The sequence below is a fragment of the Hypanus sabinus genome, chromosome 21 (genome assembly GCF_030144855.1).
Source record: "Hypanus sabinus isolate sHypSab1 chromosome 21, sHypSab1.hap1, whole genome shotgun sequence".
NCBI classification, from domain to species: Eukaryota; Metazoa; Chordata; class Chondrichthyes; order Myliobatiformes; family Dasyatidae; genus Hypanus; species Hypanus sabinus.
The window spans coordinates 15380168-15407859 of record NC_082726.1 but is presented as its reverse complement, the minus strand read 5'-3'; the positions used below and the strand labels follow the sequence as shown (position 1 = coordinate 15407859).

General features: G+C 42.9%; 1 protein-coding gene across 1 annotated transcript in view; it reads right to left on the bottom strand.

Annotated features, from left to right (window-relative positions):
• Positions 1-27692, bottom strand: part of ireb2 (iron-responsive element binding protein 2) — an 83570-nt gene that overhangs the window by 40092 nt on the left and 15786 nt on the right. The gene's annotated exons all lie outside the window — the stretch shown is intronic.

The following is a 27692-nucleotide window of genomic DNA, read 5'->3' as shown; positions in this document are numbered from 1 at the left end:
GGCCGAGATAAGTTTTGGAAACATCATGCAACTGGGCTGTTACAAAAACATCAGTAACCCTGCTACAAAAAGGTATGGAATGAAGGTACGGAAAGGTTAGTGATCTTCAAAAGTCTCGAAGGATTTAAAAGAGTTTAGTGGAACAATGGATTTCTTAAACCACATCCTTCTACAGTTAATACTTGTGTATACAATTGCTGCCATCTGGGAGCATCGTCAGCTCTCAACTCAGAGATTTCCCTGATATTCATTTGTCAGGGTCCCAAAGGCAAGGCCAGCATTGATTGCCCATCCCTAATCACACTTCACGAAAGGCGGTTGGCTGCTACCTTGACTCACTGCAATCATATCCATAACACTGACAAGGAAATTGCTCCAGGGTTTAGAGCCTTTAGCAGTGAAGAACAGCACTAGGGTTACTGGTCAGAACTGTAAAGGAGAGGCGAACTTGCATTGAGTGGTGGTGCTGATGTTGCCCTGGTGATGAAAGTTCTCTCCATATCTGCTAAGACACGTCATGAAGGTAAGTAACTGCAGTACAGTCGGCCTCCCTTATCCGCGGGGGATTGGTTCCAGGACCCCCCTCAGATACCAAAATTCATGGATCTTCAAGTCCCTTATTTAACCGGTCTCAATACAGTGGCCTTTAGGATCTGGCGCAGCTCTGAATCCGCAGTGTTTCTGTTCACGAAAATAATCACGATCACGATTGAAAATAAAGTGGAAGTAATAAAGTGATCAAAAAGAAGTGAAACCCCATTGGTCATTGGAAAAGCATTAGACTACAAGTTGGTCAACGATCGGAACAATTTTAATGGAGCATGTGAAAGGCCCTGCCCCGATGAAAGCTACAATTATTACTAAGCAACGCAATGGTTTAATTATTGAAATATCTATGTTTCTTAAGTGTTTTATATGCACAGAAAGGTAAAATATATACTATATACTAAGACAATTGAGGCTACATAATACCAGATGTACCTGTTCCGACTTCAAATCCAACTTAAAGACGGACTCAGGAATGGAACTCATTCATAACCCCGGGACTGCCTGTACTTTAAAGTCATCTGTAGATTACTTTTAGTACCTAATACAATGAAAATGCTATGTAAATAGTTGTTATACTGTATTGTTTAGGGAAAAACGACAAGAAAAAATAGTCTGTACATGCTCAAACAACGAGTGCTGGAGAGAGAACTTCCGGGTTTTCCCGATCCGCGGTTGATTAAATTCGCGCATGTGGAACCCACGGATAAGGAGGGCCAACTGTACATTTTGTAGATGGCGCCAATGGTGCAAGGGAATTATCTGGGATGTGGTCCCTTTCAAGCAGGAAACTGTGCTCCAGGTGGTGTTGAGCTTCCTGGGTAGTGTTAGAGCTGCAATCATCCAGGCAAGTGGAGAGAATTCTGTCACAGTCCTGACTTGTGCTTTGCAGATTGTAGAAAGTCAAGAGGGGAGTCACTTGCTGCAGTATGTCCATCCTCGAACCTGTTCTAGTATTTACATGGCTGGTGCAGTTGAGTTTCTTGACAATGCCCCTTCAGTTAATAGAGGTATATTCAACAACAGTAATGGCACTAAATGTCAAATGTAGATAATTAGACTAAGATTAGCAATTTAAGATGTAAGCTAGTATTACTGTCTCAAATTGTAAAGTACGTATTGTAAGGATGAAGGAAGTCACTTTCTACACCATGCCTAAGTGTGACTTTCCTCTGCTAGGTCATCCACCTCACCCACGGCCCAACAGTATCTACTTCTGTGCTGTGGATGTAACTTACTGCTCACCAGCCCTTACTGAATGTGTTGCAAACATAAATGAGCATTTGTAAGCTTCAACGGAATCAACAGGGCAAACGCAACTTACGGCATGCTTGCCTTTATTAATTGAGGCACTAAATTCAAGTGTTAAATTGCAGCTTTATAAACTTCTGCTCAGGCTGCAACTGGAGTATATTGTGCTGTTTCAGTGGCTCCATTGGGGGAAGGATGTGGTAGCAATGGAGGATGCAGAAGTGCTAAGCAAGGAACGAGTGTTGCTTTTTGATATGGGTTGATATAATAGTGATTAGAGATTACTTTTTTGGGGGTCATCCAGTGAAGCCTTATGAGTAGAAATTAGAAACAAAAAAGGGAGGATCTCTCTAGCGGAGCCAATACTAAGCAGAACTTAAGTAGTAAGAACATGTTTGGCACAGCATTGTAAGCCGAAGGGCCTGTATTGTGCTGCAGGTTTCCTATGTTTCTAAGTAGGTGTGTAGAGAAATTGCTCAGAGTTGTAATAAGAGTTATATTAGGGGGAAATCTTAATCTTCCTAGTATCAACTGGGCCATATAGAGCTTTAAGAGCAAGGATGGAGAGGAATTTTTGAAATGAGTCCAGAAAAGTTTTAGGAGTCAATATATAGAGGGACCTACTCAGGAGTGTGCAACACTGAACCTCGTCTTAGGGAACTAGGTGGCAAAGAGCACTTTAGCTCCAGTAACCATAATTCAAATAGTTTTAAAATAGTGATAGAAAAAGAGGCCATTGACTAGGTGTTAGCACACTTGTTTTTTATACAAATTAATTGTATGAGAACACAGAAGGCTTTACATGTAAGTTTTGGTAACACAGAATTAGGTGGTGTTGGTGATAGAGGTTATTGTAGATTACGAGGGGTATTGATCAATTAGAGAAATTGCCTAAGGAGTGGAAAATTGATTCTAATACAAATTATGCATTCTAGAAACTCAAACCAACATAGGACTGGTACTGTGAATGGCAGGGCACTGCAGAATGTAAAGGAACAGAGGGAGTGACAAGTAGAAGTGCTTAGTTAACTGCGAGACAAGGTTGTGAAAAAATGTTTCAACATGCTGGCCTTCATCAGTCAAGGCACTGAGCATGGGAGTTGGACATTATGTTGCAGTACAAGTTATTGGTAAGGCCACACTTGGAATACTGTATACAGTTTTGTTCACCTTCTTATAGGAAGGTATAGTATTAAACTGGAAAGAGTGCAGAAAGGATTTACAAAGATTGTGTCTTGGTCCAAAATGTTGACTGTGCATCCTCTTCCATAGATGCTGCCTGACTTGCTGAGTACCTCCAGCATTTAGTTTGTGTTGCTCATGATTTTCAGCATCTGCAGAACCTCATGTTGAAGATTTAGAAGGATGTTGCTAGGACTATAGAGGGCCTGAGTTGTAAGAGGAGATTGGCCAAGCTATGTCTTTATTCCTTGGAACATAGGCAAATTAAAGGCAAACTTATAGAAAAGTTTAGAATTATGAGAGGAATAGAAAAGATGGACGGCAATGCTTTTTCCCCATGGTAGGCAAGGGGGCATAGGTTTACAGTGAATGGGGAAAGTATTTAAAAAGGAACTGTGGGACAAACAATTTTTCCCATGCAGAGGGTGATGAATACAGTATAAGGAATGAGCTACCAGAGGAAGTGGATGAGATAGGTACAATATCATTCAAAAACCACTTGGATACATATATAGAGGGGTGGAGCTTAAGAGGGATATGAGCCAAAAATTGTTAAATGAGGAAATTAGAACATGTGCTTAGTAGGGATCAGTTGAGATGAAGGGCCTGTATCTGTGCTGAGTTGCTCTACAACTCTATCAAGATTCTGTCTGTGTTGGAAGAGATGTGTTATGTGTAGAAGATGGAGAAACTAGGTTTGCTTTCTCTGGAGCAGAAGAGGCTGAGGGGCGACCTGACAGACTTCCATAAAATTATAACCATATAACAATCACAGCACGGAAACAGGCCATCTCGGCCCTCCTAGTCCCTGCCGAACTCTTAATCTCACCTAGTCCCACCTACCCACACTCAGCCCATAACCCTCCACTCCTTTCCTGTCCATATACCTATCCAATTCTACCTTAAATGACACAACCGAACTGGCCTCTACTACTTCTACAGGAAGCTCATTCCACACAGCTATCACTGAGTAAAGAAATATCCCCTCGTATTTCCCTTAAACTTTTGCCCCCTAACTCTCAAATCATGTCCTCTCGTTTGAATCTCCCCTACTCTCAATGGAAACAGCCTATTCACATCAACTCTATCTATCCCTCTCAAAATTTTAAATACCTCGATCAAATCCCCCCTCAACCTTCTACGCTCCAATGAATAGAGACCTAACTTGTTCAACTTTTCTCTGTAGCTTAAGTGCTGAAACCCAGGTAACATCCTAGTAAATCGTCTCTGCACTCTCTCTAATTTATTGATATCTTTCCTATAATTCGGTGACCAGAACTGTACACAATATTCCAAATTTGGCCTTACCAATGCCTTGTACAATTTTAACATTACATCCCAACTTCTGTACTCAATGCTCTGATTTATAAAGGCCAGCGTTCCAAAAGCCTTCTTCACCACCCTATCTACGTGAGACTCCACCTTGAGGGAACTATGCAATGTTATTCCTAGATCTCTCTGTTCCACTGCATTCCTCAATGCCCTACCATTTACCCTGTATGTTCTATTTGGATTATTCCTGCCAAAATGTAGAACCTCACACTTCTCAGCATTAAACTCCATCTGCCAACGTTCAGCCCATTCTTCTAACCGGCATAAATCTCCCTGCAAGCTTTGAAAACCCACCTCATTATCCACAACACCTCCTACCTTCGTGTCATTGGCATACTTACTAATCCAATTTACCACCCCATCATCCAGATCATTTATGTATATTACAAACAACATTGGGCCCAAAACAGATCCCTGAGGCACCCCGCTAGTCACCGGCCTCCATCCCGATAAACAATTATCCACCACTACTCTCTGGCATCTCCCATCTAGCCACTGTTGAATCTATTTTATTACTCCAGCATTAATACCTAACGACTGAACCTTCTTAACTAACCTTCTATGTGGAACTTTGTCAAAGGCCTTACTGAAGTTCATATAGACTACATCCACTGCCTTACCCTCGTCAACATTCCTCGTAACTTCTTCAAAAAATTCAATAAGGTTTGTCAAACATGACCTTCCACGCACAAATCCATGCTGGCTACTCCTAATCAGATCCTGTCTATCCAGATAATTATAAATACTATCTCTAAGAATACTTTCCATTAATTTACCCACCACTGATGTCAAACTGACAGGTCTATAATTGCTAGGCTTACTTCTAGAACCCTTTTTAAACAATGGAACTACATGAGCAATACGCCAATCCTCCGGCACAATCCCCGTTTCTAATGACATCTGTAAGATCTCCGTCAGCGCTCCTGCTATCTCTACACAAACTTCCCTCAAGGTCCTGGGGAATATCCTGTCAGGACCCGGAGACTTATCCACTTTTAAATTTCTTAAAAGCGCCAGTACTTCCACCTCTTTAATTGTCATAGGTTCCATAACTTCCTTACTTGTTTCCCACACCTTACACAATTCAATATCCTTCTCCTTAGTGAATACCGAAGAGAAGAAATCGTTCAAAATCTCTCCCATCTCCCTCGGCTCCACACATAGCTGACCACCCTGATTCTCTAAGGGACCAATTTTATTCCTCACTATCCTCTTGCTTTTAATATAACTGTAGAAACCTTTCGGATTTACTTTCACCTTATTTGTCAAACCAACCTCGTATCTTCTTTTAGCTTTTCTAATATCTTTCTTAAGATTCCTTTTACATTCTTTATATTCCTCAAGCAATTCCTTTACTCCATGCTGCTTATATCTATTGTAGACATCCCTCTTTTTCCGAACCAAGTTTCTAATATCCCTTGAAAACCATGGTGCTTTCAACCTTTCCTTTCAACCTAACAGGAACATAAAGATTCTGTACCCTCATAATTTCACCCTTAAATGACCTCCATTTCTCTATTACATCCTTCCCATAAAACAACTTGACCCAATCCACTCTCTCTAAATCCCTTCGCATCTCCTCAAAGTTAGCCTTTCTCCAATCAAAAATCAAACTCTAGGTCCAGTCCTGTCCTTCTCCATAATTATATTGAAGCTAATGCTATTGTGATCACTGGACCCAAAGTGATCCCCAACACATACATCTGTCAGCTGACCTATCGCATTCCCTAACAGGAGATCCAACACTGCCCCATCTCTAGTCGGTACTTCTATGTATTGCTGCAAAAAACTATCCTGCACACATTTCACAAACTCTAAACCATCCAGCCCTTTTACAGAATAAGCTTCCCAATCTACGTGTGGAAAATTAAAATCTCCCACAATCACCACCTTGTGTTTACTACAAATATCTGCTATCTCCTTACACATTTGCTCTTCCAACTCACGCTCCCCATTAGGTGGCCTATAATACACTCCTATCGGTGTTACTACACCTTTCCCATTCCTCAATGAGAGGAGCTCTCTAATCTATCCTTCCAAAGCACCGCCATAAGATTTTCTCGGACAAGCAATGCAACACCTCCTCCTCTGGCCCCTCCTACTCTATCACACCTGAAGCAACTAAATCCAGGAATATTTAGTTGCCAATCACACCCTTCCTGCAACCATGTTTCACTAATAGCTACAACATCATAACTCCAGGTATCAATCCACGCTTTAAGCTCATCCACCTTTCTTACAATGCTCCTAGCATTAAAATAGATACATTTAAGATACTCTCCACCTCCTCCTCTCTTTTCATCCCTAACAATGCATTCAAATTTATTATCCTTTTCTTTCTTCTCCCCTACATCTTCGGGCTGAGCGCATCCCTTCTCCATCACCTGCCTTTCCTCCCTCACACACTGTCTACTTACTTGCTCTACTAGTGAACTAACCTCCTTTCCCATAGTTTCCTCAAATTGATTTCCCCCCCCCCCATCTTACTAGTTTAAAGTCTGCCCTGTAGCCCTAGCAAACCTCCCCGCTAGGATATTGGTCCCCCCAGGATTCAAGTGTAACCCGTCCTTCTTGAACAGGTCACGCTCGCCCCAGAAGAGGTCCCAATGATCCAGAAACTTGAATCCCTGCCCCCTGCTCCAATCCCACAGCCACGCATTCATCCTCCACCTAATTCCATTCCTACTCTCACTGTCGCGTGGCACAGGCAGTAATCCCGAGATTACTACCTTTGCGGTCCTTCTTCTTAACTGCCTTCCTAACTCCCTATACTCTCGTTTCAGGACCTCTTCCCCTTTCCTACCTATGGCATTGGTACCTATATGTACCACGACCTCTGGCTCCTCACCCTCCCACTTCAGGATATCTTGGACACGATCAGAAACGCCCCGAACCCTGGCACACTACCATCCGGGACCCGATCACCTCCACAGAACCGCCTGTCTGAACCCCTGATTATCGAGTCCCCTATTACTATCCTTTCTTCTATCCCTACCCTTCTGAGCTACAGGGCCATCCTCTGTGCTGGAGGCCCGGCCACTGTCACTTCCTCCAGGTATGCTGTCCCCCCCCAACAGTACTCAAACATGAGTACTTATTGTCAAGGGGTACAGCCACTGGGGTACTCTCTAGTACCTGCCTCTTTCCCTTCCCGACCGTGACCCACCTATCTGCCTCCCGTGGCCCCAGAGTGGCCATCTGCCTGTAACTCCTTTCTATCACCTCCTCACTCTCCCTGACCAGGCGAAGGTCATCGAGCTGCAGCTCCAGTTCCCTAACTTGGTCCCTCAGGAGCTGTAGTTCGGCGCACCTGGAACAGATGTGGACGTCCAGGAGGCTCGGAGACTCCAGGAGCTCCCACATCCGACACCGAGAACAACAAGCTGCCCTCACACTCATACTTCCCGAATAACTGAAAATAACAAGAACTAAAAGATAAGCCTACTGTGCCCTCTTCCGCCTAAGCCCCCTGAGCCCAAGCCCTACACTCTGCTCCCGGCTCACTCCGCTGCCCGCAAACGAAGCTGCCCGCTGCTTAAGGCTGCGTTCTTTTTATATCTTCCCTCCTTCCCAGGCTTCATTCACGCGCCTGCGCAGTCCCGCCTCTCAGAACTCCGATCTGAGAAGCAATTTGAAAATAAGAGGCAGAGATAAATAAAGTAGACATCCATTATCTTTTCTCCTGGAGTAGAAATGTCTAAACTTAAAGGGCATGCATTTAAGGTAGGAGGATGGAAGCTCAAAAGAGATGTGTGGGACAAGCAATTTTTATATTATGCAGAATAGTGGGTGGCTGGAGCATGGTTCCAGGCAAGTGACGTATACAACAGAGATATTTAAAAAGTTCTTAGATAGACACACCAAATGTGAAGAGAATGGAGGAATATGGACCACGTGCAGGCATAAGAGATAAGGTGTCATCAGCTTAATTAGTTTGACACAACACCATGAGCAGAAAGGTCCGATCATGGGCTGCACTGATGTTCTACACATGTCCACTGTTGACCTTATAATGGAAGATGGGTCAAGAATAAACAGCTGAAGGTGGCTGGTCATTCTCTACTGTCCTGAGGATTTCCTACAGCAAGATCCTAACAACAGACAGACTGACAAACATAACCATCCTCCTCTCTGAGACAGATCAAAACATATGGCCAGATACACCCAGCAAAACAACTACCCCATCAAGTGTGCCTATCACATTTTGGTTAATTGATTCACTGTAGACAACTACTACAGTCGCAACCACTCCTATGGTGCGGATTGGTGATAACATATTCTTCTCGCTGCACCCCACTGCTCTACTCACTTTATACACGACTGTGTGGCTAGGCATAGCTCAAATAACATCTATAAATTTGCTGGCATTGTTGGTAGTATCTCAGGTGATGTCAAGAGGGCGCATAGGAGTGACATATGCCAACTAGTGGAGTGGTGTCACAGCAACAACCTGGCACTCAACGTTAGTAAGACAAAAGAGCAGATTATGGACTTTGAAGGGTAAGATAAAGGAACACATACCAATCCTCATAGAGGGATCAGAAGCAGAGAGAGTGAGCAGTTTCAAGTTCCTGGGGGTGTCAAGATCTCAGAGGATCTAACCTGGTCCCAACATATATCAATGTAGTTATAAAGAAGGCAAGACAGCAACCATACTTCATTAAGAGTTTGAAGAGATTTGGTATGTCAACAAATACACTCTAAAACTTCTATAGTTGTACTGTGGAGAGCATTCTTACAGGCTGCATTACTGTCTGGTATGGGAGGGCTACTGCACAGAAGCTGCAGAGGGTTATAAATCTAGTCAGCTCCATCTTGGGCTCCATCTTGGGTACTAGCCTAATAAGTACCCAGAACATTTTCAGTGAGCAGTGTCTCAGAAAGGCAGCATCCATTATTAAGGACCTCCAGCAGAGGTACAGAAGCCTGAAGGCACACTCTCAGTGATTCAGGAACAACTTCTTACCCTCTGCCATCCGTTTCCCAAATGGATATTGAACCCTTGGACACCATCTCATTTAAAAAAATTTAACAGTATTTGTTTTTTGCATGTTTTTTAATCTATTCAATATACATATACCGTAATTGATTTACTTAGAAACATAGAAAACCTACAGCACAACACAGGCCCTTCGGCCCACAAAGCTGTGCCGATCATGTCCTTACCTTTAAAAATTACCTAGGGTTACCCATTACCCTCTATTTTTCTAAGCTCCACGTACCTATCGAGGAGTCTCTTAAAAGACTCTATCGTATCGGCCTCCACCACAGCTGCCGACAGCCCATTCCACGCACTCACCACTCTCTATAAAAAAAAACTTTTACCCCTAACATCTCCTCTGTAGCTACTTCCAAGCACTTTAAAACTGTGCCCTCTCATGTTAGCCATTTCAGCCCTGGGAAAAAGCCTCTGACTATCCACACGATCAATGCCTCTCACCATCTTATACACCTCTATCAAGTCACCTCTCATCCTCCATCTCGCCAAGGACAAAATGCCAAGCTCACTCAACCTGTTCTCATGTAGGGCTCTCAGATCCAGTAGCAGTGGTGTTAACTGTTCAGGCTAACAAAATGGCTTCTCTGTAATGCTGTAATGGGATCCTATGTCTCATATGTTTGGGTTATGGGTATTGACAAGGGGAAAACTAACCAATGGAGAATTGTTATGCTATCCCGTCTGTGTAAGCTGAGCGGGAGTTCGCTGTCTTTTTCGGGAGGACAGTGAGGAGGACGGACGTGTGTGGAGCAGCCAGCGGTTCCAGAGCAATGGATACTGGACATTGGCAGTTCAGACAATGGCCGAAGGCTCGGAATGTCATTATGGAAGGGAACTGGAGGCGTGAGCTCCAACGTATTAAAATATGTGCTCAAACTGACAAATTGATTATTACTTTGGCACCTTTAGGTTATCTGTTTCTACTAATCCATCACTAAGAAATCACTATAAAGTTGCAATTAGTTACTCGCTTTTGGGTATTGTCTGGTATTTGTCTTGTGAGCGTGTACTGGGGGGGGGGGGCATTACACCGTTTTTGCACAGAAATATTGCACTATTGGCCGGGCAACGGCGGTTTACCCTAAGCGAATGGGTGTCAACTGGAGGCATGGAGGCTACACTTATAAGACATGTTCCCCAATCCAGGCAACATCCTTGTAAATCTTCTCTATACCCTTTCTATGGTTTCCACATCCTTCCTGTAGTGAGGCGACCAGAACAGAGCGCAGTACTCCAAGTGGGGTCTGACCAGGGTCCTATAAGCAGCAACATTACCTCTTGGCTCTTAAACTCAATCACACAATTGATGAAAGCCAATGCACCGTATGCCTTCTTAATCACAGAGTCAACCTGCGCAGTTTTGTGTGTCCTATGGACTCAGACCCCAAGATCCCTCTGACCCTCCACACTACCAAGAGCTTTACCATTAATACTATATTCTGCCTTCATATCTGACCTATCAAAATGAACCAACTCACACTTATCTGGGATGAACTCCATCTGCCACTTCTCAGCCCAGTTTTGCATCCTATCAGTGTCCTGTTGTAACCTCTGGCAGCCCTCCACACTATCCACAACACCTCCAACCTTTGTGTCATCAGCAAACTTACTAACCCATCCCTCCACTTCCTCATCCATGTGAATTATAAAAATCACGAAGAGTAGGGGTCCCAGAACAGACCCCTAAGGCACACCACTGGACGATGGTGATGAAAGTGTTGCGAAAGTGCAATTTAAAGGCAGTCATGGGTGGTTTGATCAGTTTCTGAGGCGAGGGCAGCTTCATAGTTTAAAGTTTACTGGAGAGAGTGCTTCAGCTGATACTGAAGCTGCCGAAAAGTTCCCAGCAGAACTGAAAGTGGTTATTTATTGGAAAAAATTGCTGAGCACCCCAACCTCCGACGACTCAGCCTAACACACCATCATGAGTGTGCTCACTGTCTTCCCAATTCTGGTAAGTGAAACTATACTTACATACATTATTTCTACTTTATATGCTGTGTATTTTTATGGTTATTTAGTATGATTTAGCAGCTTCATAGCTTAAAGGTTACTGGAGATTGCTTCTGGTGAGACTGATTCCGCTACATAGTGAGATTTTTGCTATGCTACAGTGCTGCAATGATTGCAGAAAAGTATTTCTACTTTATATAGGCTGTATATTTATCATATCATTCCTGTTTTTACTATATGTTACTGTTATTTTAGGTTTTATGTGTTATTCGGTATGATTTTGTAGGTTTTTTGGGGGTCTGGGAACACTCACAAATTTTTCCCATATAAATGGCAATTGCTTATTCACTTTACGACATTCTGGCTTACGAACCATTTCATAGGAACACTCTACCTTCAGATTGCGGGGGAAACCTGTAATTAATGCAGAAATCAGTAATTGCAAAGGGTTCACTAACTTTTTCTTGCTACTGTATGAACAGGGTCAATAAATATCAACAGAACAAGGAGAGCAGGAAAAACCACTTAATGGATGTTATGTACAGGGACAGTTTGGCTATTGCACCTGAGTGAGTTCTGTTGAGAAGCTGAATACCTACAGGAAAGAAGCTTCACAGATAACTTGTAATCCTGCTGATGATGGATTTGTAACGTCTCCCTGATGACAATTTGGTGAAAAAGTGACTACAAGGGTGGATGGGGGTCAGCTGTAATTTTAACAGCTCTTTTCTTCACTCTGGCAATAAACGCTCTATTTTCATCTTTAATCTCTTTATTTTTCCCTTTCTGGGTTCTTTTGAAGACCCTGACCTGGAGTTACACACTGACTTCGGTTCTTTGCAGGAATGGGACCAGCTCTCGGGGTTTCATGACTGGCCATTATTCGATATGCCAAGGATGCGGCCTTAAAGTTTAGGTCGCCTTCGGCGTTCCAGAATCTCGTGGCTCTGGAGACAGACGGACCGAAGGTCAGTGTCCCAGCAGGAAATCGGCATGTCATGGGAGACAGAAGATCTCTGGCTGTGTGCCCAGAAAAGATCTTTGGGCACAGAGCTCAAGAAAAGTGACGCAACGGACTTTTAAATCAGTGAGTTGTTTGTTATGTCTCCCCTCTCGCTGTGAAACGGCGACACCTCTTCCTCCCTTATTAGGGAGAGTGAGAGCCTGTGGTATGTCCAATACTGGGTGAACGAGTAGTCTTTGGATTACTGCAAGTCTGTATCTTTGCTGCTGCTTACACGTGGGAGGGGGAGCTAGGGGGCTCTGGGGTTCAAACATTTAACTCATTTATTCTTTGGCAGCACTCCTCTGTTTTTGTGGATGGTTGCGAAGAAAAAGCATTTCAGGATGTATATTGTATACATTTCTCTGACATTTGTCGGAGGCAGGTAATACTCATTTCCACTGTCTTAACAGCATTAAGCTCCAAGTTGTTACAAGCACGCCAGGCAGTCTACCTCTCTTTAATAGCATGTCACATCATTATAAGGGATGAGACCAACTACAGTTGTGTCATCTGCAAACTTCAGGATTGTAATGGATTTTTCTGTGGAGGTACAGTCATTTGTTCATCAGGAAGTTCACAACCCACTGAAGTAGGGTACAGCTAGCAAGGTCAGTTTGCTGTGGAGCAACTCAGGAACAACTGTGTTGAAATTGGAGCTAAAACCCAGAAACAAGACTGCCACACAGGTGTTGGAGAAGACCAAATTCTGAAGAATGTAACAAAGACACAAGTTGATTGTGCCCTCAACTGCATGATTTACTCTATTAGCAAACTGTAGCGGGTCAAGAAGAGAATCAGTACTGGACCTAAGGAAGGCCAACCTCAGACGTTCAAAGGTTTTCATGACTACTAAAGTCACAGTGACTGACCTATAATCAGTACGTCCAGTGAACTTGTCTTTCTTGTGAACTGGAATGACTGTGGCAACCTTTAAGCGGTCCAGAACCTTGCATAATTACCGGAGGCATTAAATATCTCAGAGAAGACAGGTGCCAGCTGATCAGCACTGTGCCTTAGAGTACCAGGTGAGACACCATCAGGGTCTGCAGCTTTCTGAATGGTTTGCAAATTTCTACTTCACAGAAAGTATTGGGTGGGATGGAGGGAGGGAACAAGAGGAGGAGGAAACTATATAAGGTGAATGCGAAGTGGGTGAAATGATGGCATTGGAATGGCTGTGAAAGGGAGGGGTAGGGACTCAGGGTATCAGGATCATAAATGGATATTGATTGTCTATCAGGAGTCATTTAATTACTTCATCCGCCTTACCCGTCTTGATTTTTTAAAACCTCAATTTTACTAAGCTGTACACATGCTGAAACATCTTTGATCTTGAACTGCTGTTAGTTCTATGAAAGATGGTTAATGAAAAGTTTAACTCTCTACAAATGCTGTGATGTAACGACAAAATATCATCCTTGAATCCTTCAAGTACAAATCTTGTAATTGCTTTACAATGCTACCAAGCTCTTTAAGCAAGAAATTTAAGCAGCACATAATCTATTTTGTCTTTTTGTAAGCATCCTGAAAAGGGCTACTCATGCTATTTTCAATCACCTGGTATTGATATTGACGCCTGACTCCAAAACAAGCCCTTACAAGAGAAGTTACACATACCCAATGTAATTGATGGAGATCCATGGCATAAAAAAGGTTGGAAACCCCTGCTCTGGTGTAACATTTCAATGTTTACCATACTCGTGCCTCAACCTGCTTACTTTTATCCTGAATGTGCAGCCCTGCCTAAAAAAAACATATTAAATGCACAAAATAAAAATTACATTACCATTTTGGATATATCTTAATTCTCTCTTAATTCTGATTTATTCTAAGGGAAACAACCACAGTCAAAACATTCCCCCTCTTTATATACATTATTCTCCAGCCCTGACCTCACTCAAATCCTCACCCTCTCTAATATTTGCACATCCTCCCAGTAATGAGCTGAGCTGAACTGTACTGTTACTTTGGCATCTGTCTAACTGGCATTTTATATGGTTCAAACATCCTGTTCTTCTATTCCATGCCCAGTTAATCACCTTATCCATATTTTCTTTATTGTCAGGAACTTATACAAGAATATATTAACATATACGTGTTACCAATATTCCTCTGTTCACCTATAACTCTTAGCATTTTACCATAAATCAAGAACCCCTTGCTTTGCTCTCTGAAAAAGAACATTTATTCATATTTCTCTGGATGAATTTACTTTTTTGCCCACTAATTAACTTCCTATAGGGAAAAGCAGAAGTCATCAAAAGCTACTGCCCAGCTTACAAAGTCCCCACTTATGCTCAGACTGTACAAATGAATGTGAATTTGAGGCCATTGAGATGGATTTTTGGGTTGATGCAGGTCTGCAGGCAACTTCTGCTGGGTCGGAACATGGTTTGTGACCACATTTCCCAAGCGAGCAGTTCATAACAGGGGTGAATACATTAGAGTAAGGGGGAAATAACTTCATTCTTTGTGACTGTAGCTGAATCAGATACAAATATTTCACAGGGAGCAAACAAAAGATTTTGGAACACAATGAAAATGGGTACTAGATCAGAGGGGTAGAATTTAGAAATTAAGAAATACTGGTGGCTTTGCTGTTGAAGACTTAAAAAAGGCTACCCAAGACTGAGGACAAAAAGCAAAATTTTTTAAATCTGCAAATACTGGAAAGCAGAAACAAGAACAAAAAGTGCTGGAGATACTCAGGAAATCAGGCAACATTTGTGGAGAGAGCTACAGCATTAACATTTCATGTTGACCTTTCTCACAGAAACTGCAGTGTTGTACTCAAATCAAATAATGAATTGAAAAGGACCTTTTTATACTTTAAGTTTCTTGTTTGACCATTATGTATGTAGAATCTTGATGAAAATTTAAAATAAAAGGAACACTTTCTGGGTGAAGGTCAGACGAAGCAAGAAATTCAGCTGAACTTTCTACTTGCTAGTTTAAGCATACTTTCTAAGCCACTGACAAAGATAATATAAAAGTGCTGCAACCTACTCCAGAAGGTAGTTCTGAGCAAATAGAAAGAATCCAAAGAAAGTTTCCTTTTTGAGGCATGCTACATTATCTGCCCATCAATCTATCTATTCAAGTATTTTCTTTCCCTCTGATGACATTGTTTCCTGTAAACAAGTTTACAGCTTTTTACTGTTTCAGGGTTGAACAACTTTGCCCATTGTTCAGAGTTCAAGGCCCAACCCAAATCTCAATTTCAGTATCTCTGAAAGTAATATTAACATGGAAATCTCCAGTGGAAAAAAAATCAACTTTTAAATATAATTTTTCATAAACTCCACTTGCTAAACATTGTAGAGTTCCTAGTGGTTAACAGCTCACTCAAAAAAAAAACAGAATTCTTTCTCTTACATTGGGACATACATTTGTCTTTATAAAGTGTGTTTGCACCTTGAACACTGTCTCATTTGGCTGTATTCATGAATATTCATATATGATTAAGTGACAAAACTTGAATTGATTTCTTTGGAAATGCCTGTAATCAGATCAGGATCCATCAATGAAACACAAGTTCATCCTCAAATCACTGCCGATAACACTGGACACCAAAGATTTTGCTTTCGGAATACTTTTAGGTGTATCTTATGGATTTTGGGCTGCCGGTCATGAAAATCACCATGAAATTTTCCTATCACTCGTCATTTTTCAAAATCGCCTATATCTGTTATTTCAACTCATAATTCAAGTCAGAATAACAGATGCCAAGATTAAGGAAGTGGTTTTGTTAGTCCACAAATCAAACGGGTCATCAATGACAGGCAATTCAAAGAACTTCCAGTGGCACTAGAGAAAATTACATGCAAGGCATTCAACAATGCTGTTAAAAATTTTCATGGCAACTACAGAGCACTAAGCTGGTTGACAACATAGCATACAAAACCATGAAGTGCAGCAAGGCACTAAAGATTCATTTTCTACATTCCCATTTAGACTTCCTCACCGCAAATCCTGGTACTCTCAGTGACAAGCATGGTGAAAAGATTTCACCAGAACTTTGCAGTCATGGAGAACTGGAATCCGTTAACACAGGAAGCCTCAGACACTGAGCACAAATGAGAATTATCAACAAAACATTTTTAGCTTAGTCGAATTATTACAAAATGTTAGCACAGTTATGCAATTGTAACCCCCTGGGTCGCCTCAGGCTCGCTCAGCTTGTTCTTGTCTAGGGGGAGCAGCCTTCAGCCCCGCCAAACTGGGTAATCAGCTGGTGTGGATGCTGTGTGATGTCCCCGCCTGACCCAAAAACAGACAGTACACCATATGCGATTAAATGAGTACAATTTATAAAGGTTACTATAACTAAGTGATTAATAACGATACAGTATATATGAAGAGAAAATTAAAGAAAAGGCGCCAAACTTATCAAAGTCCAAACCACTTCGTGCACAGCCGTTGGAGCTCAATTTCTGAAGTCTTCTGGCCACCATTCGATCCCCTCCGAACTCCTCGACTCGCAGCTCAGGACCCTCCGAACTCCTCGGACTCTCCAAACAGCTCAGGACCCTCCGAGTGGTCAACCAAGCACATCTAGCTTCACCCCCCCCCTCGGAGAATCTCCCGGCCTCGGACCCCCGCTTGGGGTCCGATCCTCGCCCAGCTTACAGCATTGCGTCCTCTCTCTCGACCCCCTCGCGCCGATCTGCCCAAAAGCCCGTCAACAAAAGCTTACAGACTCAGAAGAAAGAACATTAATCCCTATTTGGTTTACAAAGGAATACCATTCTCGTTATCAGTAAATTAGCATTCCTGCTAGTTAACAAAAAAGAAGAAACCCTCTTTACACTCACCCTCCACCAAATAAAAGTCATGTCCTCATGACTACTAAATAACTCGTCACCTTTCCTGCCAACACACCGTAACCCAAGCACAAACAGTGACATCTCCTCCTCACGCCCTGTTCCTCAGGCGCTACTTAGGCCAACTATCTGGGAGTTCCCTAACCCTTCTGAGGCCTCCGTACCTCCTCACCTAAACCCTTCAGGCTCGGACACAACTGGGGATACCTTGGGCCCACTACCAACTCCTCTCTCAACCTCTCACTCATGCCCCACACTGCACACAGCTAACCCTCCCCGCTACACCTGACTCAATGGGAGAAGGGCCAAAGGTCTCTTCCTCAATCGAGGGAAAGTCAGCAAAAGGCAGCATGTACCACACATCCAGCACATCATCCATCGAATCTGTATTCTTCCTCATTCCTGTGATCGGTAGCTGCTGTTTGATCTTCTCCAAACGGAAACACGTGGCCTGCACTGCTCCCGCAGTCTCTTCAGCCTCCTGTTCAGTATTCACTGCACTTCTCTCCAGCTTTTTCTTCCTCATGACTTCTTCCAGATCAACTTTCAGGTTTTGCACTTCATTTGAACTGTCGATGGTCATCTTCAGGTTCCCTTCAAGCTTCCGCTTCTCTCTGCTGAGATTCGTCTGTAATTTCTTCACCTCCGCAAACTCCCCTCTCCGGGTTCTCAGTTTGCTATTGCCCTCAGTCAGACAACTTTCTTCATTCTCTCCAACTTGTAAGTCTTCCGACTGGTTCCTGATCGCTTTCTCCAGTCTCTCCGTCTTCATTTCAAACTTGATTCCGTAGAGACAGTCACTCACGAGCTGCGACCTTCGCCAGCCCTGGCACGTGTCCCAAAAACACTTTAACTCGGTAGTTCTCAGCTGCTCCTGCAACGACCTCACTTCATATTCTCCTGAGGCAAATCCAAACACCAAGAGATCATCCACATACACCAAAACTCCAAACGCCTCCACATCCCCTATGGTCTTCCACCTGCCCAGCAGGAAGGTGGCAAGGGTTCCAGATATGCCCTGTGGCATCTTTTCGGACCCGAAGACTCCTAGGGAATTTATAACGGCCGTCTTCTCCTTGTTGGCCCCACTCATCGGGATCTGGCAACATCCACTCCTCAGATCCAGCACCTTAAACCACTTCACACCACTCAGACAGGCCATCGCCTCTCTGGCCCTCAGGGCCATATTCTGGTCACTGACAGTGCGCCTCTTCAACGCAATATAATCCATACACACGCTGCCTACATCTTCCACGGCTGCAGGGGCCAGTCGCCGCAACCTCTCTCTCTCCGAGGTGTCTTCAGCAGTCAACTCCCCTCCCTTGTGGTGTTTCGCAGCGTCCACGAAGAGGGTCTCACCCTCAGATACTTCCCCCAGGCCGTACCACCACTGGCTCTTGTTTGAATTCGGTATCAGCCCAATGCTGCTACACACGTCCGCACAAGCAGTTCGAAACCCTGGGTGCATCGACAATGCCTCCAAACAGCGCTCACCCGCCTCCTCCGGGCAGGCTCCCAAGCGCACCAGCAGGATTTTGGTTCTCTCTAGAACAGAAACGCTGCCCGTCTCAACAGGGTCCGGACACATCAGCATTAACGATTCATGAACCTCAGTCTCCTCCACATTTGCCTCTAAGAACTCCATTTTCACTGACCAACAACCGTTGTCTGGATAATCACCGGCACTGGTACCCCGAATCTCCAGTGTCCTCAATGTCATCAAGGGTAAATGCTTCCAATAACAGTTATGAAACAAACTGTACAGCAACTTAACCGGCGCCCCGGTGCCGAGGATGGCTTTAACTTGACTTCCATCCATCCGTAACAACACCTGTGCGCATGGCCCCTCTAAGCCTTCAGGAATAGAGTCTGTTCCTTTCGGGAGTTCCTTGGTACATTGCTGGGAACGTGCTCCCCCAGAGACCCCAAGCCGTTCCCCCACTGGGCCTCCTCTAAGTTTCCCGACACCTCTCGAATCAACGGAACAACCGATCCCCTTGACAGATCTCTTGGCACCACAAGCAATTTATCTGCCCCCCTAGGCAAAAAGGGATACCCTAAAAACTTCCCACCAATCTCCTGCCACGGATATGATAAGCCCCCCAGCTGCGGCATTTGACTTCCAGTCAAACCACACGCATTTTCCCACACTTTCCCAGAACTGGCAGCGGTCACTTCGAGGTAATTGCGCCCGACAGTTCTAACAAAGTCACCAGCCCATCTACTCAAACTTTCAACCCGTCCCTGTCGCTTTCCCTCAGCCAAGCACTGCCACTCACCCAACAACTGAGAGGTCCGCTCCGCCCACGCCTCCGCCCCTTTAGGGCTGGACATTATTCCAATAACCGGGCGGAACTCACCACTGCTGAAACATCCCAACCTGTCACTCCTCAATCTCCAAACAGTACGGACAACCCATGGTCCCACCACCATTTCGTCAGCACTAGTTGGAACTCGAACAACGACCTCGAGGCTAACAACAGCAGCCACCCCACCCAACACACACGCAGCGATAACCAGCAATCACACACCCACAAAGGCACACCAGCTCTTCGCCGCAGACACAATTTAAAGAGGGTGATCACACAGCTTCCACAGAAATCAATCCTGGACGAGCACCCCACAATGTAACCCCCTGGGTCGCCTCAGGCTCGCTCAGCTCGTTCTTGTCTAGGGGGAGCAGCCTTCAGCCCCGCCAAACTGGGTAATCAGCTGGTGTGGATGCTGTGTGATGTCCCCGCCTGACCCAAAAACAGACAGTACACCATATGCGATTAAATGAGTACAATTTATAAAGGTTACTATAACTAAGTGATTAATAACGATACAGTATATATGAAGAGAAAATTAAAGAAAAGGCGCCAAACTTATCAAAGTCCAAACCACTTCGTGCACAGCCGTTGGAGCTCAATTTCTGAAGTCTTCTGGCCACCATTCGATCCCCTCCGAACTCCTCGACTCGCAGCTCAGGACCCTCCGAACTCCTTGGACTCTCCAAACAGCTCAGGACCCTCCGAGTGGTCAACCAAGCACATCTAGCTTCAGCCCCCCTCCTCGGAGTACCTCCTGGCCTCGGACCCCCGCTTGGGGTCCGATCCTCGCCCAGCTTAGAGCATTGCGTCCTCTCTCTCGACCCCCTCGCGCCGATCTGCCCAAAAGCCCGTCAACAAAAGCTTACAGACTCAGAAGAAAGAACATTAATCCCCATTTGGTTTACAAAGGAATACCATTCTCGTTATCAGTAAATTAGCATTCCTGCTAGTTAACAAAAAAGAAGAAACCCTCTTTACACAATTAAACACATTATATTCAATAAAAGTTAATTTCTTGTTTCTCTGAATTCCTACATGATACAAGTAGTCTGAAATTATATTTATGTTTAGTTTCAAGTGGTCTATCATAAACAAAAAAAAAATTCTGAAGAAGCAACACTTTTGAAAAAATTTGTTCTCCAGTGTAATAGAGGTAGAAGAGACTGCATATGCTGGAACCTGGAACAAAATATAAGCTACTGGAGGAACTCAGGAGGTCAGGCAGCATCTGTGGAAGGAAATGGATACCACGGCGATCAAGAACCTTCATCCGGTCTGATGAAGGGTCTCATCCTGAACCATCGGTTGCTCATTTCCCTTCACACAAGCTGCTCCACCCACTGAGTGATTCCTGCTGCTATCTGTAAGGAGCTTGTATCTTCTCCTCGTGACCATGTGGATTTCCTCCAAGTGCACTGGTTTCATCCTGCATTCTATAGGCAAATGTTAGGGTTAGTAGTTGGCGCTGGAAGCATGGTGACACTTGGGGGCTGCCCCCAGCACAATTTTTGCTGATTTGATATAACACAAATAACTCTTCATTGTATGTATCGTTGTAGATTGAGAAATAAAGCTAATCTTGAAAAATCTTTCCATCAGCAGCTTGTTTCTCATTCCTGATAATGATCTTTTCTTTCCTTACGTTGCTCTCTTTAATTAAAAGAAAAATTATACAAAGAAAATAGGATATGACCAATCCCAAACTGATGTCCTTTAAATTTACAGCCATTCAAATTTGACATAATTACAATGTGTCTGTATGGGATGTACGACTTAAATTCTAGATCATGTGATTCTTCTCATCTCCTCCAATTATTCCCACTATAATGAAAGCAGTAAGTAATCAACAACTCTATCAGCTTCTGCGGAGAAAGAGGTAAAGTTAACATTTCAGGATGAGACCATGGTAACTAGGGGAAAAGTTAGAAATTTAGCATCTTCTGAGTTGCAGAAAAGGATGAGAGGTGTAGATGAAAAAGGTAATGTCTGTTTGGAGACCAAAGTAACACCAAAGATAGTGGTACCAGCCAAGAAAGGGTGGAATGAAATCAGCTGAGCTCTATGGAAGAGATGCAAACAGGAAGTGATAAATTTGAGAAGAGAAAAGAAATTTTGCCGGAGTTATGCTATACAAAACTAGAGTAGCTGGAGATATGAAAAGATCAATGTTGGAAACACTTTGCAAGTCAAAAATATAAATGGAGAAACTAAAACTGATTTAAGATTACAAGCTGATAATCCTCATCAGAACTGGCCAGTTCTGACAAACTCGAAAGTTTACTTATCTGAAAAAGCCCAATTCTACTTCCAGGCTTGAAGGATGTGATGTGAAAGAGAGATAATGTTTCTCCTGCTTCTGTTGTGTTGGAACAACGTAAGCAGCCAAAGGCAGACATCAGAGCTGGAGCAGTTTGAGGAATTAACATGACAGGCAACTGAACCTGAATAAAAGTGTTCTGCTATTTGCTTTCTTTGTTTTAGATCAAAAGACATTGTTAAAGGTTACTTTCAGGCCTGTTTGGTGAGCTAAAGCTGATGCCGAATTATGGATAGCAAGGTCTCACACAGAGAAGATAAGTAATCTACTTTGAGCAGAAAGAAGCTCACATCAGCTCGGATCATATCCAAACCACAATCAAGCACTGGTCCAGACTCGGTGTGTGACATTTTCCAGGACATGGTGTACATGGCAAAGCCAGTATGTATTTCCCCTAATTACCCTTGAAAGGTGGTGGGAAAAATCTGCAATAATGTGGCAGTGGGATAACAGCTGTGGCTTGCTTGTTAGACTATTTTAGAGAGAAGTTGAGAGTTGCCAGATCTGTGGTCACATATAGCGGCCTGCCTTGATGGAGCAGCAGCATTCTGATCTCGAGGAAGATCTGTACCCCAGATATGTATTTACAGCAGTTCAGTAAGTCTTTTTTTATATTTCTTATCATATTAACATTTTAAATTCATCTATTAGATATGGGCTGAAGTTGCAAGTAACATTTATACTACATTACTGTCAAGTTTTGAAATCCAGAGAAATATTTCTTTAATCATTTATCAGGTCTTTCATCAACACCAACAAAAAAAGACACAAATGCAGAAATACCTCGGTGTCAAGAACATTTCAGAGCTCTGATTATATCTTACTGCAAGTCTTTATGTTCATTTAAGGCAGGCTTTGATGGATTCTTGATTGGTCAGGGCATGAGAGGAGGAGGGCAAGGCATGAGGTTGGAGCCGAGGGGAAATAGATCAGCCATGACGAAATGGTGGAGCAGACTTGATGGGCCAAATGGCCTAATTCTGCACCCACTTCTTACATACACACAACTCACCAAGAAGCAAATGTGTTCCCACTACACATGGCTGCCACCCAAATTCAATGTATATTAAAATACCCCTAACCCATCTTACTCCTGTTGCCTTCCATTATTAGCTGTACAGACTAAAACAACTTCGAGTGTACAGTCGGCCCTCCTTATCCGTGGGGGATTGGTTCCAGGACCCACCGCGGATACCAAAATTCGCGAATGCTCCTTATTTAACGTGTCTCGGTGCAGTGGTCTTTAGGAACCAGCGGAACCCCAGACTTTATTTAACATGTCTTCGTGCGGTGGACATTAGGATCTGGCAGTGCAACACTGAATCCGCAGTGTTTCTGTTCACAAAAATAATCACAATGGCGATTGAAAAATAAGGTGGAAGTAATAAAGCGATCAGAAAAAGGTGAAATGCCATCCGTCATTGGAAAAGTGTTAAGACTACAGATGGTCAACAATCGGAACAATTTTAATGAAGAATGTGAAAGGCCCTGCCCAAATGAAAGCTACAATTATTACTAAGCAACGCAGTGGTTTAATTATTGAAATACGTATGTTTCTTAAGTGTTTTATATGCATAGAAAGGTAAAATATGTACTATATACTAAGAACGTTTGACTAACTGATGCTAAATAATACCAACGTACCTGTACCGACCAAATCCAACTTAAAGACAGACTCAGGAATGGAACTCATTCATAACCCGGGGACTGTCATTTAAGTCATTTCTAGATTATTTATAATACCTAATACAATGTAAATGCTATGTAAATAGTTGTAATACCGTATTGTTTAGGGAATAATGACAAGAAAAAATAGTCTGTACATGCTCAAGCAACGAGTGCTGGAAAGAGAACTTCTGGGTTTTCCCGATCCGCGGTTGGCTGAATCCGCGCATACGGAATCCCCGGATAAGGAGGGCCAACTGTACTGGGGTAAAAAAATTGGTCATTACCCTCAATATGCTAATGGTATGCCTAAACACTGGAAGTTGAAAGCAGTGCAGGTAAAATCAGCATCAACCGCCTGATGCTCTAAGTCACAAACTGCAGTGCATGAACAGAAGTTTTGCTCCAATGACCAAATCAGAGTGGTTAACAGGAATGCAGAAACACAGCACAGGAACAAGGAACAAGGAACAAGGAACAATTAGAACACCACCCCCACTATCACCTGAGTTCTTTTTCTGAAATCAATTTTACCACAATTCCAGATTCTTTTCATTCTTCTCAAACTAATCCTGATCATGATTAGGTACTTCAACAAAGTCACTAATTATGCTTAGTGAATTATTAGCAATAAAAAGTGTGAATTTTTCCAAATAAATGCTGTATCAAATTCTGTGTTGTGTAATTTATTCATCACAAATGCACGGAAGAACTACGATCCACTGCACTATTTTTTTTATTCCTTTTGGCAAATTCTCAGATTTAAAAAAAGACTTGCTTTCGTACCTCACACAATCCCAGAGCATTCTAAAGCCCATCACGGTCACTGAAATGGTTCTTGTTGATGTTTAAAAACCTCGGAAATAAGTGGCTAGTGTGCTCATTAATTCAGAAGTAAATATTCACCGATATGCGTTGAATAGTTTGCCTAGTCCTTACAGTAGTTTTAGGGGATATTTATATTAATCTTCATGAACAGATTGGCCACCAATTCAATACTTTTTCTATAAAGGGCACCTCTAGTAGTGCATACAATCCCCAAATCCTGCAATGGAACATCAGCTTGGATTTCTGTGCTTCTGCCTCACAACCCTCTAACTCAGAAACAAGAATGCTATTGTGTATGCAACAATGAAGCATAACATTTAATATTTCATTTTGACTACCTGGACTGGGTCTGCATTTTGCTATACCTCTTTCTTCACTTTGTTATTGACCTATTTTCTTTACCATAATCTGCATGGTCCTTTTGCTGCTTTTATCTTTAATTCTCAGGTCAATGTTCAGAATAAAACTGTAAACAGCTATAAATGGCCCAAATTAAATACATCACCCATGATTATTCTATGTGACCCTAAACGAGTCTGTTGCAGCATTTCAACCCGAAATGTCAACCATCTCTCTACCTCTGCAGAGGCTGCCTGATCCACTGAGTACCCCCAGCAGACTTCTTTTCGCATTTGCAGACTCATGTCTCCAGAAGTCAAGTCGATTTTGGTGGTTGTGGTAAAGAGGGCAGGGCTGCAGAATGAGGAGAGTGGCTCTGCATGATTACATTTCCCACCCAGCTTAGAAAAACTACACAGCCTAGAAAATGGCTCTCAAAGTCAAAGGAATTGATCAGACTAACATATGAAGCAGAAAATAAACAAAACAGTGGCAGGTGCTGGAAGTCTGAAATAAAAGCACACAGAAAATACTGGAAAAAATATCAAAAAGTTAGGTGTCATCTGTAGAAAGAGAAATAGCCAACATTTCAGCTCTTCAATTCTTCACCAGTACAGATTAAGAACTAGGAGGTCTCTCAAGCCTCCTGTGCTATTTGATAAGATTACATATGATCCAACTGTATCTCTACATTTCATCTAGTTAACTGTTTCCCACAGCACCTCCCTATCCCACAACCTTTATCACTGAGGACAAAAGAGCAGCAGCTGCATGGGAACATCACCATTTGCAGGCTACATACCAGGTCACACACCATCCTGATTTGAAAATAAATAACTGATTCTAAATTCTGACCCAACAACATTGGGAGGGACCCTCAATAGAATCACAACTATTCAAGGAAGGAGATGAACGATGGTCTTGGCAGCAAAGCCTAGATTCTTTAAAAAAAAGTGCCATCTTTATCCCCTTTTGTCTTATACATCAAGAATGTGCTTTAAGGAGTCTGTTTCAATCATGCTTTGATGAAGCAGATGGAGAGCAAATGATTCTCCTTATTACGTGCACAGTGGCCTAGTAGTTAGTGCTGCCACTGAAGTTCCAGTAACCAAGGTTCAATTTACTGCTGCCTATGTGGAGTTTGAAAGCTCTCCTTGAGATGGCACAAGCTTCTCTCTGGTGTTTCAGTTTCCTCCCACATCCCAAAGACATGTTGAGTGGTCAGCTACTGTGTTACAGTAATTACCCTTAGTGTAGGTAAGATGTGAGAGAATCAGGGTGGGAAGAGAGAATAGGTAAATAGGATGGGGATGGGATTGATGGAAATACTCAGAGCAAGCACAGCCATGATGGCCCAGAAGCTTCTATGTCATGTGAAAACATGAGAAAGAAAATTCTAGGTTCACGAGTCTGAAAAACAAAATTATCACCTTTAATGGGCAATAACCTATTTTAAAATAGCTCTACATTCTCCCACAATAAGAAACACACTTCCCACATCTACCCTGTCAAGATTTCTCAATCTTATGTTTCAATCTGGACTCACCCTACTAAACTCTTAAATGGATCCAGACCAAGTCTGCCCAGCCTTCATACCCTCAGTCCAGAGATTAGTTTAACAATCTTTTGTTAACTGTATCCAACACATTAACATTGTTCCTTAAGGAAGGAAACCTATTCGTACAATACTCCAGATGTGGGCTCAGCCATCCATACTCAAAAGAAACACAACCTTCCTAATTTTGCATCCACTTGCCAAAGCAAAACTTGGCAAAAGAATAAAATTTGTCAACTCTACTAAATACACATTGCACCCGCATGCTATCCAGGGAGGATCATGTTTCACTTGAGTACGAATGCTTAATTTTGATTGCTCACACTGCTACATCCCTCAACTATTTGTATCCACAGACACCACAAAATCCTATTCTGCTTCTGCTGTACCTGTTCACTGCATTGAAATCTGAAGGTAGAATTCCTCTTCTGCTTTGTTAACCTATAGTCCATCACATTTCTCTTTGACACAAACCACAAGACTAACAGAACGCTTTAGGACTTATTTGGTTCATACTATCTGTGGACAGGTTGATCCATGATGAAAAGGAGACAACCATTGTTTTTATACTTGCACCATAAAAATATTTTCAGTATATTGCTTATAATAATTATCTTTAATTTTGGAAGTGAAGATAACAGATGAATGAACAATTTGGCTACAAAGCCAAGCCCAAGAGATTTTGAAATCAGAACAGTCAAATGAAGATTACCCACACATTTTAGTACCTTCCAAAGTTTATGGTCAAATGAATGCAGTAACACACATATTTCCTCAAACACTGTAAAAACACAGTTTGAGGCTTCATGAAACTCCAATCTATCTGAAAAACAGATTATTCATCCAATATATGTAACACACACAAAATGCTGGTGGAACACAGCAGGACAGGCAGCATCTATAGGGAGAAGAACTGTCGACGTTTCGGGCCGAGACCCTTCGTCAGGACTAACTGAAAGGAAAGATAGTAAGAGATTTGAAAGTAGGAGGGGGAGGGAAAAATGCGAAATGATAGGAGAAGACCAGAGGGGGTGGTGTGAAGCTGAGAGCTGGAAAGGTGATTGGCAAAAGGGATACAGAGCTAGAGAAGGGAAAGGATCATGGGACAGGAGGCCTAGGGAGAAAAAAAGGGGGAGGGAAGCACCAGAGGGAGATGGAGAGCAGGCAGAGTGATGGGCAGAGACAGAAACAAAAACTAAATATATCAGTGATGGGGTAAGAAGGGGAGGGGCAATAACGGAAGTTAGAGAAGTCAATGTTCATGCCATCAGGTTGGAGGCTACCCAGACGGTATATGAGGTGTTGTTCCTCCAACCTGAGTGTGGCTTCATCTTGACAGTAGAGGAGGCCATGGATAGACATATCAGAATGAGAATGGGATGTGGAATTAAAATGTGCGGCCACTGGGAGATTTTGCTTTCTCTGGTGGACAGAGTGTAGGTGTTCAGCGAAACAGTCTCCCAGTCTGCGTCGGGTCTCACCAATATATAAAAGGCCACACCAGGAGCACCGGACACAGTATACCACACCAGCCAACTCACGGGTGAAATGTCGCCTCACCTGGAAGGACTGAATGGTGGTGAG